Source organism: Pleurodeles waltl, chromosome 4_1 (genome assembly GCF_031143425.1).
Source record: "Pleurodeles waltl isolate 20211129_DDA chromosome 4_1, aPleWal1.hap1.20221129, whole genome shotgun sequence".
Lineage (NCBI taxonomy): Eukaryota > Metazoa > Chordata > Amphibia > Caudata > Salamandridae > Pleurodeles > Pleurodeles waltl.
In genome coordinates this window covers 676,119,469-676,138,651 of record NC_090442.1, presented here as the reverse complement: position 1 = coordinate 676,138,651, position 19,183 = coordinate 676,119,469, and the positions used below count along the sequence as shown (strand labels likewise).

The 19,183-nt window shown below is 43.5% G+C and overlaps 1 protein-coding gene across 2 annotated transcripts in view; it reads left to right on the top strand.

The window, feature by feature from the left end:
* CELF2 (CUGBP Elav-like family member 2) overlaps nucleotides 1-19,183 on the top strand; it is a 986,198-nt gene that overhangs the window by 465,981 nt on the left and 501,034 nt on the right. The window lies entirely within an intron of this gene.

The following is a 19,183-nucleotide window of genomic DNA, read 5'->3' as shown; positions in this document are numbered from 1 at the left end:
AGTTTAGGCGCTTAAGCGCATTGAAATAGGGTATGGGATACCATTTGTGGTTTGCATTAAATTATATCTGAGTGTATATATTAGCACATATTGCTTCTCGGCGTTTATTGTAGCCGTCTTTGGTAATATCGTGTCAAGGACGGCAAAAAATAAGATTTTCTTCATGGGGACATTTTAAAAGTGTCTAATGCATCTTCCTCTGTTATTATCACTTTGTGTGTGATACAAAGTGCCGCATGAAAGCTCTTATCTACAGCCAATTTTATTCAGTAAATGTCAAATGGTGAGAGGTTACACACTAGCTTCGCCAGACTATTCTAAAGAAGGCAACTATCCATTGACTATGTGCACTGCTTTTCACAAAGTATTTTTCTTTTATTATAAATAAATAACTCTGTTTAGGAAGACATGGGGTTTTTATTATCTTTTTCGGGCATTTATGTAAGCATGTAAGATTAGTTGGTGAAAAATCCACTACTTAAATGCACTAACTACAAAACAATCTTATGGCTTGATTTTAGTACATATTCTAGAAATTGTTAATCATTCTAAAGGAGAAAGAAATATATACCAAAGTGTGTACCATCCTAACAAGAAAAATATCAGCCCATAAATGTTACTGAGCATAAAAAGTCCATGCTTCACTTCAAAATGCTAAATAATGTATGAGATAAAGGCACTTGCAGTGTAATAAAAGCATGTTTTGCATTTAGTGTCTACTACCACATTTGTCACTTCTAAACCCTCTAAAGAGCAAGGGTCATTATTGTCCAATTTAAAGGTACAGCCCCCAGCAGTAATGCTCTCACCCCCATTCTATAACACCTCCATTAACACAGCGACATTTTTGGAAGCCTGGAAGCATGCAGGCGTGAAGTCTGGAAACATGCAGCTGCCAATGCCTTCCCGAAGAAGCCCTCAGCAGGCCCATCCAAACACATAAACTTACCCAGCTTTACCCAGCCAAGGTCCTAGAGAAAGCCATCAAGAGGTGCCTCCTCGACCACCTCACCTACCACCAGCTCCTCAACACCAAGCAGCCAGTTCTTCAGACCTAACCACAGCACAGAGATGGCCATCATATCAGCAGCAAATTACGTTCAGATGATCTTCATGATAGGAGAGACCAGAGCCCTCATCCTACTCAACCTCTTCTCAGATTTTGATACAGACTCTCATCCCTTCATTATCATATGACTTCACAAGGTTTGCATCGAAGGACCCTCATCCTATCGATCTGTACTTTTCTTATCGGTAGAACACAAAAAGCCAACATGCCACCCTAGTCCTTAGAAGCTTGCAGAGTCCCCAAGGTTCCTCGCTCAGCCCAACCCTTTTCAACATCTAAATGATACCGACCGCTGGCAGACGTTATCTGTGCACACAATATCAACAAACTTGCCTATTTTGATGACACACAACTGTTTTTTCCTTCTTGGACAAAACATCCAATACCAGGAACAACTTGAACTTGTGCATGAATGGAGTGGCCACCTGAATGAAGTCCAGCTACCACAAACTCCACCTAGTTAGGACAGAAGTGGTAATTTTTGGAACACATACCTCGCCGTGGGGCTCTGCCTGATGGCCCACGAACCTAGGACCCACCCTAGCTCCAGCACACAAAGCTTGGCATGTCCGCACAAGTCAACACCCTCACCTTGGCCTGTTTCCACACCCTGGGGATGCTGAAAAAGACATTCAAGTGGCTAGCTAACTACATCTGGAAAACTATCACCCATGCCCTCATCACCAGCAAACTAGACTATAGAAATAATCTCTATGCAGGAATCAGTAGCTAACTCACAAAGAGACTCCAGACCATCCCAAACGAAGCAGCTAGACTGGTCCTCTGCTTCCCATAATGGTCTCATGTCACACCTCTCCTAAGGGACCTACACAGGCTCCCTATACATCAGTGTGCATAATTCAAGATTCTCAACCATGCATACAAAGGAATACACAGCACAGGCCCAGCCCACCTGAACAGCCACATGCAGTTCAACCAACCCCCCAGGTGCCTGCGCTCAGCCAGATCCTTACTAGCTCATGTACCATGCATACACAAACATATTTCAGGAGGTCATGACTTCTCACACATCGCCCTGAAAGCAGGGAACCAACTCCCACTCCACATTAGGGCCTCCTCTTTGCTTCCTGTATTCTGTAAGAAGCTGAAGACCTGAGGCTTCAAGAAGGCCTCTCAATGCAAGTAACACAACTTGCAAAGTGTCAAGATACCCGCTTCGGTGATTTGGCACTATAAATATCAACGTAAGATAACATACTTAGTACACCGGCTCCTTAAGCATAGATGGTTGACTTGGCTTGGATTCATACTTTTTACCCGAGCATCACCAGCGAACTTTAATTGTAGGCAGACATAAGTGGTTGTTTCCTGAAGTTTGAAAGAAAAGCATATATCAGATTTTAGTCATTAGTCTGAGTGTTGTTGCAATGCTGCTCCATACTTCAGGCATGACTGTGTGTTTGTGTGTATATGACTGCAAACATCTATAATACCATTTTTGTAAAGTTTGTGCTAACTTTGTATGATGGTGGTGTGCTAACCATAAGGCGACTTGCAGCCAGTCTAACTATGGCACTGACACTGATTAGTCGACAGTGCCAGAAAATTAAAAATGTCAAGCCATACATCATGGGAAGTCCTATTGTTTTTATTTATCCTTGTGGACAATACCATTCATCTGTATTTGTGGAGCACCTAGAAAAGTAACCAGCTCCTTGACTGTTTAGTTGTCTGTTTGGGTCTCTTACATAGCACATACATAGCACTAACACCATCTTTGGATCACACCAGGCAGTATCCAATCAGGCTTGGTCAACATTGTGTGTCATGGCGTACATGCTGGGTGGCTGTGCTTTCTCCCCGCTGGACCCTCTGTCACTCCCGATGATGCTCAAAACTCCATGACTGTCCAGGTTCTACATTCGGTTTAACTGCCTGGGACTAGGACCAGCTTAGGGCTGAGGGTCTTCCGAGTGCAGATGTCCTCCTCTGGAGTCTGCTCAGTGTGCAGGGGCCGAAAGCAGCCTCTAGGAGTAGTAGCTGTGTCCTCTGGGAAGACTGGGTCACCTTGAGACTGAGCTGATTGTGCCACAGTGGGGTTTGTGCATCTCAGTTTTTGCATCTTTTAGGGAGAGGTTAGAGCAGAGGTCTTCAAGCTGGGGGGGGCCTCAAGTGGTCCAAGGGGGGGCACCAGACTCTTGCCAAAAGAAGCATTTTACAGATAAAAGGCCTTTATTTTAAGAAGAAACATGTACTTGCCCTTTTAAAAAGGCAACAGTACTTAACTGCAATGTTTAAATAGGTCTAGACATATTTAAACATTGCCAACTTTATAAAATAATTGTGAAAAATTCTGAGGGGGGCCCAAAGATTTTTATTTTTCAACTGGGGGGCGCGGCATTAAAAAGTTTGGAGACCACTGGGTTAGAGTGACAATGTCTTGTTCGACTTTTCCTACAGTAAGGGAATATCCGGCCGCTGCCACGGGCACCTCAGCTAGCCAGCCGTCTGTGCGTGTACTAATAAATCGAATCCAGTAGCGTGCTCCCCCAGAGGGGCTACAAAAAATAAATAAAAAAACAACAACAAAAAACACAAAAGCGTGCGATGGATAAACTGCTAATCAGAATTGTTGCTCATTGGTTACATAGAAATAATAAACCCAAGGAAAAAATGTTTGTTACTGAACGTGTTAGGCTAGAAAAGTGGATAGATCGCCACTTCTCTTTCTAGCAGAAACCACCCTTTTTCCATCCCTCCTGGTGTTAATTGATTACTCAGAAATGCCAAGTTTCCAACACTTTTTTCTGTCAGACCACAAGATGAGAATCAGTCGTGCCAGTGTCTGCACCTGATTTGTGTAAGTCTCTAGTTTTTTTTTTTTTTTATCACTGAAATTCTGACGTGTAAGCCCATTGAAAAGGCAGCCCCTACCATCTGGGATTCTATTGCAATTGGGTTTACATGACGCTCATTGCATGCTACAAAGCGTATTTTAGGTACATGCCAAACCTCATCGTTTCAGGAAGAAATGCCCTATGTATACCCCTGCAGCACCGAAATGGAAGTTCCTGCTAGCATGTTTTTGGAGCATTAAATGACTCACAACACAAAAAGCTGAACCATCAGTGATTTGCCTCTTGGCACTCAGTAGTAAATGAAAAGCTACAAGAATCACATTACACAACTCTCAAGTAAATATTTAAATACACTTTATTTTCTCTCTTGTAACTTCGATCTCTTTTTTCAAATGTAGCTGCTAAAAGTTAACACTCACTATCTTTCATCCTACTTCCTATTCTATGTCACGCTTGAAGTGGAAAAAAAGCTCCTGACACTTGTATTACTTTTTATGGATTCACTGTTAAGTTGCTTGCATAAATGACTTCAGTTATGTGTGTCAGAATGCAGGTTAATTGAACAGGCCCAGAATAGCGGAGCGGTGAGGAAGAGGCCCCAGAGCAGACCAATGCATTGACCCTGCTTGGTCTTTCACAGCCACCAAGTGTAGTGAGCCACCCGGCCACTGCAGTACTTTGTATCAATCAGTCATCCCGAGGGCCGGGCGCATGTTGAGGGAATAAATAAAGGTGCCTGCGCTGCTCGATGGGCAGAGTATCTGGAGTGGTGTTACTGGTACTGGCAGGGGAGGTTAATGAGGCCTCAGTCTACTAAAACCCAAGAGCGTCGCCCCCTGCCAGCAACAGAAGCTGCAAAGCTTTCACCACGAAGGAATAATAAACCAAGGGGCGGGGCATAGGGGATGACAGCCTTGGAGGAGAATGCACAGAGCACTCTCCTCAGAGCGCATGTGTGTTTGGACGGCCCACGGTTGCTGGGCTGGAGAGAGCATGCACAGGCTCCCCATCTGCCTGGGAGTGCCCAGTGAGGGTGCTCCAAGCCAATCCTGATGCTGCTCAGAGCAGCGTCAGGATTGGCGCAGGGCAGGCTGGGAACCTGTGCCTGCAGTGCCAGCGAGACGGAGGATAGGAGCGGCGCAGCGAGGAGCGAGGTAAGATTTTACTTTTATAATTCTTTTTTTTTAATCCGCTCCCGCGCATTGCCCCCCAGTGAGCCACCCCGCCCCCTCCTCATTAACAGTGCGAGCTGCAACTGTAAAATCCCTATTTCACACCTAGCATATAAACCAGCGAGTAAAATCCACTGAAGCCCAAGTGTTCTGCCCTAAAGAGGGTTGTCACAATGAGGCTTCAACACATCAAGCTTGGACCCCTAGTTTAGGATGTGTTGTGGCATATGATGCGTTTGGTGGGGTAACCCCAAAATTGCTTCCTTCTTTTTCAAAATAGCATTGGGATCTGAGATTTGTGCAGTCTTTTTTTTTAGCTGCCAGCAAGGAGCTATCTGCTAGGCCATTTCACAAATAAATACAAGTAATCTGACAAACAACGTCCCAACGTTGTGCCCAATTGGGATCAAGTTCCATGGCTACTAAAGTTCTTCCATAACTTGTAAAGCTGGGGCACCTTGCCTCGTTTACGTTTTTCTGAATGGCCCTGCATTTTTTTATGTTTGTAGCTTTCCAGTAGGACTTATTCTGAGCATTGTTATTCAACTTTTCAGACTTTAATAACCAATACAGAAATCAAATGTATTATGGTGCTATAAATAGTCACCTATTAAAAGCAATTTAATACCAGGAACTCAACAGTAAAAACATATTCATATAAATTGCAAGAATGTGCCTAAACTGGATACACTCCGGGGTGATTATTGGTTTGGAGCACAGACTTGCAGGGTCCTCCTGGTTAGGTGGATTGAATGGGGGCAACGTTTTAGAACCATGTTTCCTATTTGTCCTGCGAGCCTTTTTACATGCAAGATGCTTATCTATGAATATCTGACTCCAATCTTTAATAGATGGCTGTCTGGTTGTGTATGGGGCAACAGAGGGAAGGCAGATAGTGTCTCTCTAAAAATAGATGGGGTCACAATCGGGTGGCCCCGGGTGACTTGGTGCCATATAGGCAGATATTACAATGCAGTAAGAGCTAGAAACGGGGACCACATTGCATCAAATGTGTGCACTTAATCATCCATTCCATAGATGATTCTTTCACATATTTCAGTAAACCATTCAGTGTACATTATGGGTTTCAGAGATTTCCATTGTTGAAGGAGGAAAATCATGACAATTATCAGTGACTTGGACAGCAACCTTCTCCAGTGGGATGAGGTTTCCTGAATGTTTATAAAGTTATGAAGTATCACCCAGAGGGATGATGGCCAGGGTATAAGTTTCTGGCAGCCGTGAAGGCATCCAAAATTGACTGCCATTAAGGGCACTAAGGGCACACCCAAAATGTATGGAACAAGTTCTCCTCTGCCGGTCGGTGTAGCAGAGAGTAGATGCGCAACTGAGACAGGCTTTGAAGAGCCTCAAGAGACCCAGTACCAATTCTGCACAATCTTAAATGAGTTAATCTTGAAGTCTGACTTTCTTCACAGTCTTGTTGTGGTGTTGTATAAGAGAGACCTATTCCTCTTATGAGTAACCATGGTATAAAGTGTGTTGGGCAAAAATCCTCAGATTGTGCTTCAGAGTATTTGAGAAAGGATGTGTGATAAAAGTTCAATATAGACCTGACATGGCGCCTCTGTATGTACCCCAGGTTTGTACGTAACGGAATAGGGAGTCGTGAAGATCTATTGATGTGGAGGCTAGTGTACCTCCGTGCAGTCCTGCAGTAGCTGTTCTTCCACATCTTTCACCAGCTTTCACCATCTGTCACTCCTACTAGATTTCAGTAAATGTAGCGCATATCCAGGTTTTCAGACAGGGTAGACAAAATACAAAGCAAAGGGAGTTTTCATGTGTTCCAGGGCAGAATTACTTAGCATGGGGGCGGAGTCTGGCCACTGATAAAGATGGCAGCCTGACTTTGCAGCTCCCTGACCTGAGAAGCCCAACTGGGAGCTGCAGGTGCCCAATGGCAGATGTTCCATTGACTGAGGAAGGATAGGCACCTCTACATCAGGCTGAGACCCTGCACAACCCATAACGCTGCACAATTACCACTCAGGGACCAGCACCATGCACATGCTCATTGGGGCGATGCTGAAATCCTGAATCCACCCCGCTTGATCTCTATGTTGGGCTAGCCACTGCTGGTAGATGAGTATCACCTGTGTATTGACTCTTAGGACCCGATTACGAGTGTGGCAGTCTATAGACTGCCACATTACAACCCTGGCGGTCAGACTGACAGGGGACCGCCAGCTCCACCAGGATCTCTGATCCCGACAGTCTAGAGGATGATTGGTGGTCCTAATCCCCCAGGGAAGCGCTGCAGTGCTGCCCTGGGGATTATGACCCCCTTCTCTGCCAGCGGTTTCAAGGCTGGCAGAGAGCGGGTGCAGGGGGCCCATCTGTCCAGCACCCTCGCAATGTTCACTGTCTGCTTTGCAGTGAACATTGCGAGGGTGCTGGTTCACCCTGCTTGCAACAGATTTGCCGCCAGCTCAATTACGAGCCGGAGACAATGCTGCCCTTCACACCTCGCCCCACCTTCATTGCAACCCCCCATGATGAAAGCACTTTAGTGTCTATGTATATACGCCTCTTCCTTACTCAAGCACGGCACATGATTCCCCCTCCCCTTCATGCCACCACCTTGTCCCTCAACACACCCTGGAACCATAGACTACGGGTGCCTCCCTCTCTTCACCCCCACCCCATGGATTGCACTACTAGCACTCCCTGGAATCCTACTCCTCCCTTCAGAGGGCACGGCTTTACAACCCTATCAAGCGACTACTCTCACCTGTCACAATGACCTCACTGGGTCATATCTTGGAACCTGAATGGCCTCATGCACTACATTAAACAAAAAAAAAAGTACTCACCTTAATTCCAAACGTTGCTCCTGGAAACATACCTCACAAGCACAGAGACAGAGAAACTCAGATTAGCTTGTGTGGGTAGGGTCATACATATTAGTCACCCTCCACTATTGGAGTAGTAAAAACAGAGTAGTCATCTTATTGCGCAGATCGCTTTCTTGCATAGTAATCCAGACTTGGACCAACTCAAAGGGGCGGTATGCATTTGTCAAACTACACATAGGCAACAGAATCTTATATGTGGGGTCTTTCTATGCATTGACTGGGCGGAAATTACACTTTCTCCTACAAGTTAACCATGTACTCATGGAGATCGGCACCACACACATGCTCGTGATGGGGGCTGGAATCTTCCATATGGCATAGATTTGGGTCGCACTGGCCCCATTGTCAGCAACAATTCTGACAAAACCCTTATTGGTGACATCCTCGCAGATCAAGGTCTTCTCAACATATAGCGCCTATTCCTCCTCGATGACAGGGACTTCACATTTGTCTCACCGATCCATGGTACTGAATCACGACTGGACTATCTCATCTCCTGCCCTATGGCCTCACTGAAATGTGATCTCTAGTGCTGGATGGGGCACTGTCAGACCTATCCCCAATATGAAATACTGCAGACATGGGTCTGGTAACTCCGATCTGCAAACCCTTGGCATCTCAACCTCTCACGATACAGGATACCTGATGACAATGCTCTTCTCATATCCCATCTCACCACTTATCTAGACCGAAACAAAGTATCGGTCACCTCAGCACAAATACTTTGGGCAGCAGTTAATCGACTATCCACAAGCAGCTAATGAGAGATGCTGCCCTAAATAACCATCGGAGGGTGGAAAGGCAGAACTCCCTGGAATTAGAGATAGTGGACCTGATGCACCACTAAACAGCTAACCCTTCTGTGTCAACCAGCCAGTGCCTCAAGAAAGCGCGTATGGCCGTAGACACGTTATTTACCTCAAAGTTGTAATACACCCTTCAAAACCTGAAGGCCCAACACTGTGAGCAAGGCAAGAAAGCAGGGCTGTTACTAGCAGCACAATTGAGACAGAAGCGAGGCAGCAGTGGCTATTTCAGCCATCAAAACTGACTCTGGCCAGCTCACTAGACACCCACAGGAAAGAGCCTCCACATTTGCAGTGTACTACACCACCCTTTACATCCCTGAGGTGTTCTCTGATTGACATGCATACTTTTTTGACACAATACGCCTCCCTATCCTCAACGAGGCAAGCATGAAATTCCTGGCCGGAGAAATTACCAAAGAGGAGGAGATACAACACTATTCATATACATGGGGACTCTGGGTGCTCTCTCCGACCAAGCCCTCATTACTGTTCTTTCCAAACCCCCCTCCTTTGTGACAGCTACAGTTCAATTTCCCTTCTTAATGGGAACATAAAAATCCTAGCCGGCGTACTGGCAGCTCAGCTAAACCAAGTCATCCCCACACTGATACACAGCACACAAGTGGGCTTTGTCCCGGGGAGGTCATCATGACATCGCCTCCACACCCTAGCTCACTCTCTATGGATGATCTACCAGAGGAAGCGCTGATATCTTTATGCAACACTGCAAAAATTCAGACTTTATTGCTGAGGTTCGCTGGCCATATCGCTCCTCCTCAGTACTGGTCAACTGCAGTGAATTTTTATCAGGCCCCTTCCCAATCAACAGGGATATGTGATGGGTTTCCCCATTGTCTCCCCTTCTCTTCTTCCTAACCTTAGAACCTCTGGTGGTGGCAATACGTCAATTGGATGAGATTGTGGGCATTCCCACTCCAGCAAGTTTTCCATCTACGCATACGCAGATGACAACCTGCTCAAACTCACATCCCTTACCACATCCCTCCTGGCGCTGCAATATTTCTGATTTTGCTGCAATAGCTGGCTGCAAAGTTAATTCGGGCAAAAGCGAAGCCCTCCACATCTCCTGGAGCATGACTACTGCTGCCATTTATGGTTACCAGTTCTAGTGGAAGCTGTTGCGGCTCAAATACTTGGGAATTTATATTAACAGAGGACTGGAATGAATGGTGCTGGACAACCATGAGCCACTCCCTGAAAGAATCAACATAGACTATGCTAATCGGACCCGATTAAACTTATTACTCTGGGAAAGGCCACAAGTAGTAAAAATGGTGGCACTCCCAAGACTCACCTGTATGTTGAGTATGTTACCACTGCTGGTACCTTTAAAACTGCTATGATAGAACGTTAAGAGGTTCGAGGTCTTAATCTGGTGAGATGCCCACCATAGGCTGATCATAACCCAACTTATTCCTCACAGGACATACAGAGGCCTTGGCCACCCCTCTGTGGAACACTAGTACTTGGCTTTTCAGTAGTGGGCTACTTGCAACCCCATGATCTAGATCCCATACTGTGGGTTGTGATCAAGAGTGCCCTCATGACATGCCTGCGAGGGCGCCAGGTTCTCTACTAGTACAACACGTCCATGCTTCCAACCGTGAACCCCATCATTCAAGCCATGATTAAAAACTGGGCACAGGCTCATAGACTCCTCTCGGTGGGTACTTACCTACAGTCAAAGGCACTTTTATGTCATAATGCTAAAAAACATACCAGAGGTGCTGCACTCAACTTGGGTCTGTGGCGTTCAGCAGAAATTCTGTCCCTATACCACATTATAACTCAGAGGACTCTCAAACCCTTCAAGACACTTTGCAAGGAGTTTCACCTACCCCAAATCCAGAGGTGGCGATATACACAGATGTTACACTGCCTCTCCATTAGTCTGGGGACAAGGCCTTAGACCCTTCCAACATCCCAGGTACTAACTTACCTAGATACATGGGGATGATTCAAAGGGGTGATGTCAGGCCTTTATAACTTCTTAGTAAGCCACCTCTACACCCAGCCACAAGTAGACAGACTACGTACTGTTTGGCAGACCTGTGTACGGGTGGATTACAAGAGCAAAGATTGGGTCGAGATAAAAGACAACCTGGGCCATGGTCTATGGGAGGTTAGTATGAAATTCTGCCTCCTCAAAATACTCCAGGACTGGCACTGGACACCAACGAAACTCAATACCATGAGCCTCTTATACCATTCTGACTGTTAACACTGGAATAACACACAATGCAACATTGTACATGTGCTTTGTGATTATCCTGATATGTACTCATTCTGGGACAATGTGGGATAGATGCTGGGTGATGCAGTAATTATCTCAATCCCGCTATTGCGTCACCTAGTAATGCTGCATGAAACCACTGACTGTCTTTCATTGACCAACCATGGACAACAACTGCTTCATATGACCGTCACAGTGCCTAAATTCTGCATTCTACGTCATTGACAGTCCCTACACTCTTCCACGCATGCGGAATGGCTCACGGTTATTTCAAGATGGTTACCCATAGGTGCTCATTTATGATTTAGAGGTCAAGGCTGACGTCTTTCTGAATATATCATAATTAAGGTCCAAACTCAGCCCGACGGCCTTCTCACTACCCTGACTCCCCAGTCCCCCCCACTCTGTTCCCACTGCCAATCCGACTCCATCTTCCTGGAGACGTCCACATGCCCCTCCTCATCGGGGTGTTTTGCACGCGACCCCATACTATACTTGTGACCTGATTCACTCGGATAAACCACCCCAAATGATCCCTGCAGGCCAGAGACGGGGAGCGGACCCCCGCAACCTCCTACGGAATTCAGAGAAACTAAGCTTCCTCTGCCCCTTTGCCACTTCCCATCTCCCCTGTACTTCCCTCCTTACCCCCATACCCTCAATTGTTTTCCTGTTCTTCTTATGTTACTCCATCACAATAAAGTATTCGGTGTGAGCTTAATTCATATATCATGTGCATGGCCAACAACCATTCTGTACTCTTTTGTCATTATGGCTTCGTTCATACCACTGTTCTACCTAATGACTGTAAACTCCTAATAAACAATTACAAAAAAACAGAATTAATTAGCAGTCCCGAACAGACATTTTTAAATATTCTTCATGACAGTGGCGTAACGAAACTGAAGGAGGTCCCCTGCAAAGAATATGGAGGGGTCTGCCTTCCGGACTCACTCAGGCCAGCTGCTATGCTGAGGGGGACCCTTAGATCTCGGGGCTGCGGGGGCCTTTGTTACGCCATTGCTTCATGATACTTAGATAAAAAAAAGTTGCATTTAATTCCATTTTGTGCCTTATTTTGGTGAACGCTCTCAAGTCATTCTGGGTTTAGTTCTCTCTACTAAGTGGTTTGTGAAAAGTCCGAGTTTTGGTTTTCTAATTCTGGTGGCTCTGTGAAGAGGTCACACAAACGCCATATTGGTTTCACGGGCAGTCTAAAGCGCCAGAGTTATCAGTCATCATGTTCCTTCGGCAACTGCTAACTGAGGCTTGCGTGCCTGCTGCAGTCTAAATCTTCTCCCAAATAAAATCACGCTTTCAAAAAAGCCGGTAAGCATGCCATGGTGCAGATTTCATTTATGTCATTTTTCAACTTTTCTAGACTACCTAATGTCGTCCAAGTAAAATTAATTGTGGCGTTGCTGCGGGTTAAAGGTTTAGCTACGCTCTGAAAAATGAAATAAAACAACGAACTAAACTTTGGGATTGTAAACAGAAACTCGGGTGTTAAAGTTGCCTCAGAGCACAGACAGGTCCGAGTGGAGCTGGGCATGGATGGCCGTGTGCCGCCGGCCTGAACTGAAAGCATCTACCATTTGCCAGGCCTTCTCAAAGCTAATGGCTCCAGAGGGAGACTCGGGTTTCAACGCTGACTGCCTAACTCACGGTGCGCAGCACCATGGGACTTTTTGCCCTGTTTTCCTTAATTGGAAAAAGCAGGACCACGAGCGCGAGAATTGTTTGTGATGTAAGTTAAACAGCCAGGATGGATCAGGCCTCTCCCGGAGGAATGAGGAGCCAGGCCCAGCGATGTTATTTTCCCTATTGCGCTACTGGCAGCTCGTCTGGTGGCTCTCGCGTTCCATTGTTAAACAAACTGTGAAATATGTGAATGCACTGCAACAAACGAAACAGTAACCGAAAAAGGGGCGGAGGGTAACAGTTACTTGAGCAACATTTCAAACCTCTACTCATGTGTGTGTGTATATCTTACACGATTTGCAGGTTTCACAAAACTGGTGTTTCTAGTTCATATGAAGGAAAATATAAATTGCTAGAAAACATGTCACATATAATTGCCATATAATATAGAGGAGGGAGACCGTGACTCACGGGAAGCAGAGCCACGAGTGCGCCTTGATGTTCGTCCTCACTCTGGAGCAGTAAAATATTTTTTACAAGCAATCTGTGATGTTACCAGCAATACTTTTTTAATGTCACTTTTACTTTACTATGTCAATACACTCAAATGTGAGCTCTGCATGGTAATAATAAAAATGTCTCTTGTAGTGCCATGGTAATGTTCAAAGTTTTGGGGTTCTGGAGACGATAGTAACTCACTCGGCCTTCTGTCTTATGGTTTCTGATTTCAACAGAACCCCTCAAAGGCAATATTTGATCCTATTGCCTGCATCAGTTGAGACTGAGAAAGGATCAATTAATTATTAAACCCCACACCTCTATATTTATTTACTGTACCTAAAGGCTAAGAGGACTTTTACAAGTCAACAGATATTCCCGAGAACAGTTAAGGATTTACAAGTTGATTGTTTTAAATTAACTCTGGAAAAATTCTAGCCCAACATTAAGATTAAGCCCTGAGAAAATTATTAATATTGCGAAACGTGTTGACTGGGACATTAGGGCAATTAACTATTGGCATCTGCATGAATGAAAGACAATAGCACGTTAAAAAAGTAATCACATTATTTAATAAAAAAATTAATTTCTTTTTGGTTTGGATACTAGAGGATTCCCTTTTATGTACTTAGTATTCAAAACTTCTCTCAGATGCTCATTCAAGTCCTGGAAGCATCGAGGGCATTTAATTTCTCTATTCTTTCCCAGATGGACCCAGCCAGGGGCCTCTCAATCAGACTTGGTGATACTTAAAAGGTGACTAGATGCACTCAAGCCGGATGACATTTTCGATAGCTAGCATACTCCAGTTATTTCGGGAAATTTGCATTACGCTTGTTATGCAGAATTCCCAAAATTCCACCATTTCACCACTTTGTGTAATTACATGCCATGCAAATAAAAATGTACTACAAAATTGACATTAAAATATAGGGTAAAAGTATGGATTTTGCAAATCACATAATTATTCGTTATTTTGATTGACTAATGTTTGTATAAATACACAAAAGCAAAGTATGCAAAGTTCCACTTCCCTAATATACTGCTTCTGCATATCCAGAAATTCAACCCCCAAAAACCAAATCGTTTATGAATATGGAAATTAAAAAGGTATCTGCAGAATTAATAAATGTACCACTGTCATTTTATTTGTTTGTCAGGTAACCGCAGCTTAGCGAGTTTAAATTGGAAACCAATGGATAATTCTGTTGCAGGAGTTCTTAATTGTTCACCTCTCATACCTGTCATTAAGTGAAGTGAAAGACATTAGTTCATCATTGAATAACCAGCAACAGGATCATACTAAAAAATAGGAATTGGATTAATTTTGCAATCTGTAGATAGTTTGTGAAAACATTGTTTCCGTGTATGACTTGACTGCACCACAGCGAGAGTATCTCTCCTCTTCGGTATCCTTGGCACTAATCTTTTAAAGGATTTCTTTTGAATAGAGATCCACTTTAAGCTAAGTAAAACAGTTTTATTTTCCTCTTGTAGCCATTAACAACCATTAGAGGTGAAAATTGGGCATTATACGTGGCATTAATGCACCCTTAACTTGCTGCGGACAATTAACTCAGCATGTGATACATTATCATAACATTTGCTCTTGATCAGTACATCATTCAAGGCAGAGGGAAGAAACAAGCCCATTTCACCAATGCCCAAAGTAATGGGATAATTGACCATAACAGGCACATCATGTGGGTGAATGTGTGCATGAGATTAAATGGTAGATTATGTCTAGAATTTTTTAGTACATCGAAGAAAATGCATGTAAGACCTGGACTTAATTTAAAACCAGAGTGACATTAACGTTGTTGGGCCTAAATGTGCCTTGCTTGAGCATTTCTGCTGTGGTGGTAGATATACAATATTTTCCTGATGTGTAGATAGACATATGCTATGTTGGCTGTTGTCAAAGTAGCTGCCTATTATTGAAGGTGATATATTCTATGCTGTCTGCTGCATAGGTTGGTGGATGCCTTCTGTTTCATTGTGTCCATAAGATATTATTACCAGAAAATGGCAGCTTCTCTCAGCCTGGCACGTGGGTTCATATTTTCAAAATGTAGAAAATCCATATTATTGAGTTAACGTACCTAAGATACTTCTGACAAGTATTTCTTACTGTCTGAAACTTTTTCATAAAAAATCGTGAAAATCTCATCTTTCCCCTACCACTCTACCTCCGTCAGTTCCATCCTATCTATTAGACTTATTTGGTGATCTTCAGAATGGATGGAGATCTCTACTTCACCCTTTTTCTGCCTTCCAAGCCTATTTTTTCTATTTGTCCCAAAACCCACTTCAAGGAGTTCCTTTTAGCAGAGAAGTTCCCAGTCTATTACATTTACCAATTATATTTTATTCCTTTCCAGCAACTGCTATCCCTTCAACTCCAGTTCCCACATTTTACTTACTTTTTGTTCAGGTTTAACCTACCATTAAAGTTCACTTGTCTTCCAGCTCTCTCCCTCTGTGCTTCTCCACTGCAAGATACCCGCCACCGAACTCCAGTGTGTTGCTCACTCACTCTCTTCTGTGCTATCCCGTGCCAGACTCCACCATGCTTGTGTTGTTCTCTCCATCACATGCTTCCACCCCACCTTTGAATTGCTCTCTCCTCTGTGTTGCTTTTCTCCTCTTCGCTCCTTTCACTTCCTCATATGTTCCTCTATGGCCTCCCGCCCCCGCATTCCATCCCCCGTCTATGCTCTCCTTTTTTATTTGTGTTTTAAAAAAAATGTTTTTATTTGCTGATCCACATGGTGTCCACCATACCTGATCAGTAAATAGAAAAGCAAAGGAAGTAGCACCTGCATCATTCTGCTTGCGAGTGCATGCATGGTGATCCATGCACATGCATACGCCATCACGCAGATAGACTGGAATGATGTGATCACTAACGGCTTTGCCATTGCATTTTTTTTAACCATTTTGCATTTCCACCAATGGATGGTGCACAGCATCTGCAAAAAGCTTTAGCAGAGCCATCAGGTCAACAAGGCAAGACCTATTGCCCTGGTCAATCCTTGTTCTCAATTTTTGGGGACTGGCATTGAAGCAGATTCTCGCTAACATGCCACTTGAGATATGTACTATAAAAGACACTCTTCCAAATGTTACTGATAGCATTTTGTGACATATTTTCTATCACAAGTTCAAATATATTAATTTAGGTAGAGAAAACAAATGTTTTTTTTTTTTAATTTCTGTTACTCTCCACCCACTCAGATTTAAGCCCTATAAAGCTGCACTTGCTTTTTGTCTTTATAATTTTTAACGTTTTGTGTCTTGGGCTTTTAAAAAAAAATTCTGAATGGGTGCATGTGTGGGCATGGTGAACCCTGAAATTTTAGACACTCCAAGATTTACTTCAACCAGAATACACACAATTCAATGTGTTGGAGACTCTGTTAAACCTCAATTTCATGAGGAAGGTTGTCGCCTAGTTAAGGCACCTCCCAATACATCAAAAATATCAGAAATACAGTCAATAAGTGAAAGGGCCCACTCAATAACTGAGTTCTAAATCAGCTGAATAGTTTAAGGGTTTTACTACAAAATTCAAACATAAGGTGATATAGAGTCAATGGCATGAAGGCTTTCAATGAACAGGGCAAAACAGAGAAATGCAAAATCAAAAAATAGTCTAAGTACCAAATGATCAACAAAATTGGAAAAGAAATGGACAGCATCCCTAGAAACCAGAAAAGTCCCTGGCTCAACCCCAAAATCGAGGGTTTTTATACTTAATTTTCGCATATGAAATTAGCAGAATACAGGCTCTCTGTGGTGTGAGCAAATCTAACAAGGTGTGTTATTTGAATAAATAGAGCACAGTGATATAGTGGAAAAAGCTTGAAGAAATAGTTGCAGTTCTTTGATTGAGCCAGGTGAAAATTAATTGAAAACAGCATGAACAATGACAGTGGAAATAAGCAAATAACATTCTGCTTTTCAACAATCTGCAGAAATGACAGATAGTGAGATGAGCAGGGGGAAGACACGAGTGACAAGGGTGATATCCATTTTGAAAAAGATGGCGTTCAAGCCAAATTAAGGCATAGTTAATACAGATCACAAAAACACACTTCTACACATCTCAGAGACTTTGTTCTAAAAGCAACAGTTCTATATCAGTGTGTACATGTGTAATCAAGTGGAAAATACATCCTGGACATTGTTAACTATGTACAAAAATATAAATGGAGAAAAACTCTAAGTCCTGCATAGTTCGATCTGTGCTAACAATCTCTTAGAGAGGTTTAGAGATACTCATGTTCATTGTTGGTACTGGAGTGGTCTGGGACACACGCTATATTCCCACTTCTCCTTAACTCTTAATTCTTCTCTGATTACAGCTAGACTGTACTTCCCTGTCCACTACTTGCTCACCTGGTGGAAGAGTTGGACGAGTGGCTTTGCGTGAAAAAACAGAATCTATTCTTGCTTCTAATTTTCATTCTTTAAAGAATCAAAGTCTCCTTTTTGGCTATTATGACAGGTCTGTTCAAATTTAGTGTTTACTTCGGAATCCATATCTAGTGTAGATGTGATCTGTGTATTCGATGCACATACACTGTGAGAATTAGCAACAAAATTAACAACATTTAGCAACCGATTAACCTACCTACAAAGTTTAGAATGCCAGAAGGATTTTCTCTACTAACAAAACAAGCATGGGCAGAGCGAATAATTCTCCCTCTTGGGACCTATTGGCTTTGCCATTGGTTTTACCAATGCTGTACAACACCCACCCCCACCAATGACACAGGCCCTTTTTCTTCCCCAATCCTAGTTGGATCAGTACTTTAAAAATATAATGAACAAGCATTGGCAGAGCCAATAAGTCCCATATTTTGGATGTGAATGCACTATTTGTGCATTTCCACTGTTTTTGTTTAGCATCTCGCATTGCCACTACAAGTGAAAAGACACCCCTAGATATGTGTGTGATGCCATACTCACACACATTGAAAATATTAAAGAACGGTTAGGGGCTGTGTTGAGAGCATTAGCCAGCTCCTTATATTAGACTACCGATATGCTCTGTGAATGGCACACAACCATCTGCTGTGTCAGAGAGGTAGCTGTAGAGGTAGAAGTAGAGAGAGAGAGAGAGGGGTAGAGAGGGAGAGAGATATACCCGAGAACAACGTGCCATCTCCACACTCAAAGTGGAGAGAGAGAGAGATTCAAGAACAAAGTACCATCACAAATGAAACCTGAAACCTTTGATGTGTTTTCACTGGTTTGGTGTGAACACATTCCTATGGACAACCAAAAAAGAACACTAAGGCCGCAATGCCTAGACAGTAGGAGGGACCATCACACTCTGTAACAGGAGGAAACATGAATGTATTGTGATGGCCAACAAAAATGTTGTTAGTGAAATCGCTTGGGAGGGAACTAAGCACACAAAGGAGGAACATTTAGAAAAATGTACCAATAAAAAAGAAGCATTTAAGACAAGCACAACAAAGAACGCATGACAATAGTGGGTGTGGTTAAAGCCCATAGACTGAATACAGCATGTCTTGCAGTGAGCGCATGTGTGCTGCCTTGGCTCAACCTAATAGGGAGCTAATTTCAAGCTTTTTCAAATGTGGATGAGGGAAGCAAAATGGAGGGCATGGATGGGACCAATCTTCCATGGAGTGCTTAACCTAAAAGCAAAAAGTAGTGCCTGAAAAGTAAATAATGAAAGGACACAAGTAATGAGGATATGCTCTGGGGAGGGACAAACACCAGAATAGGAAGGAAAAGCCCATACAAGCTAACAAGCAAAAAGCAAGCAGATGGGAGTAACAACATCAGCCAAGTGATGATTAGCGATGGGCAGGCTCGAAGCCCACTGTAAGCTTACAATAGATCTTTTCACAGTCAGAGAGCTTAAGCTGTCTGGTAGGCAAGTCCCAAAAATGAGTTTTCTATTCAGCAATAACAGCTGGCTTTTTTAATATTGCTCATTTTTAGACTTCATCCTCACCTGCACATTTATTCTCACTAAGCACCATGATTGTGAGTGGTGGTCCA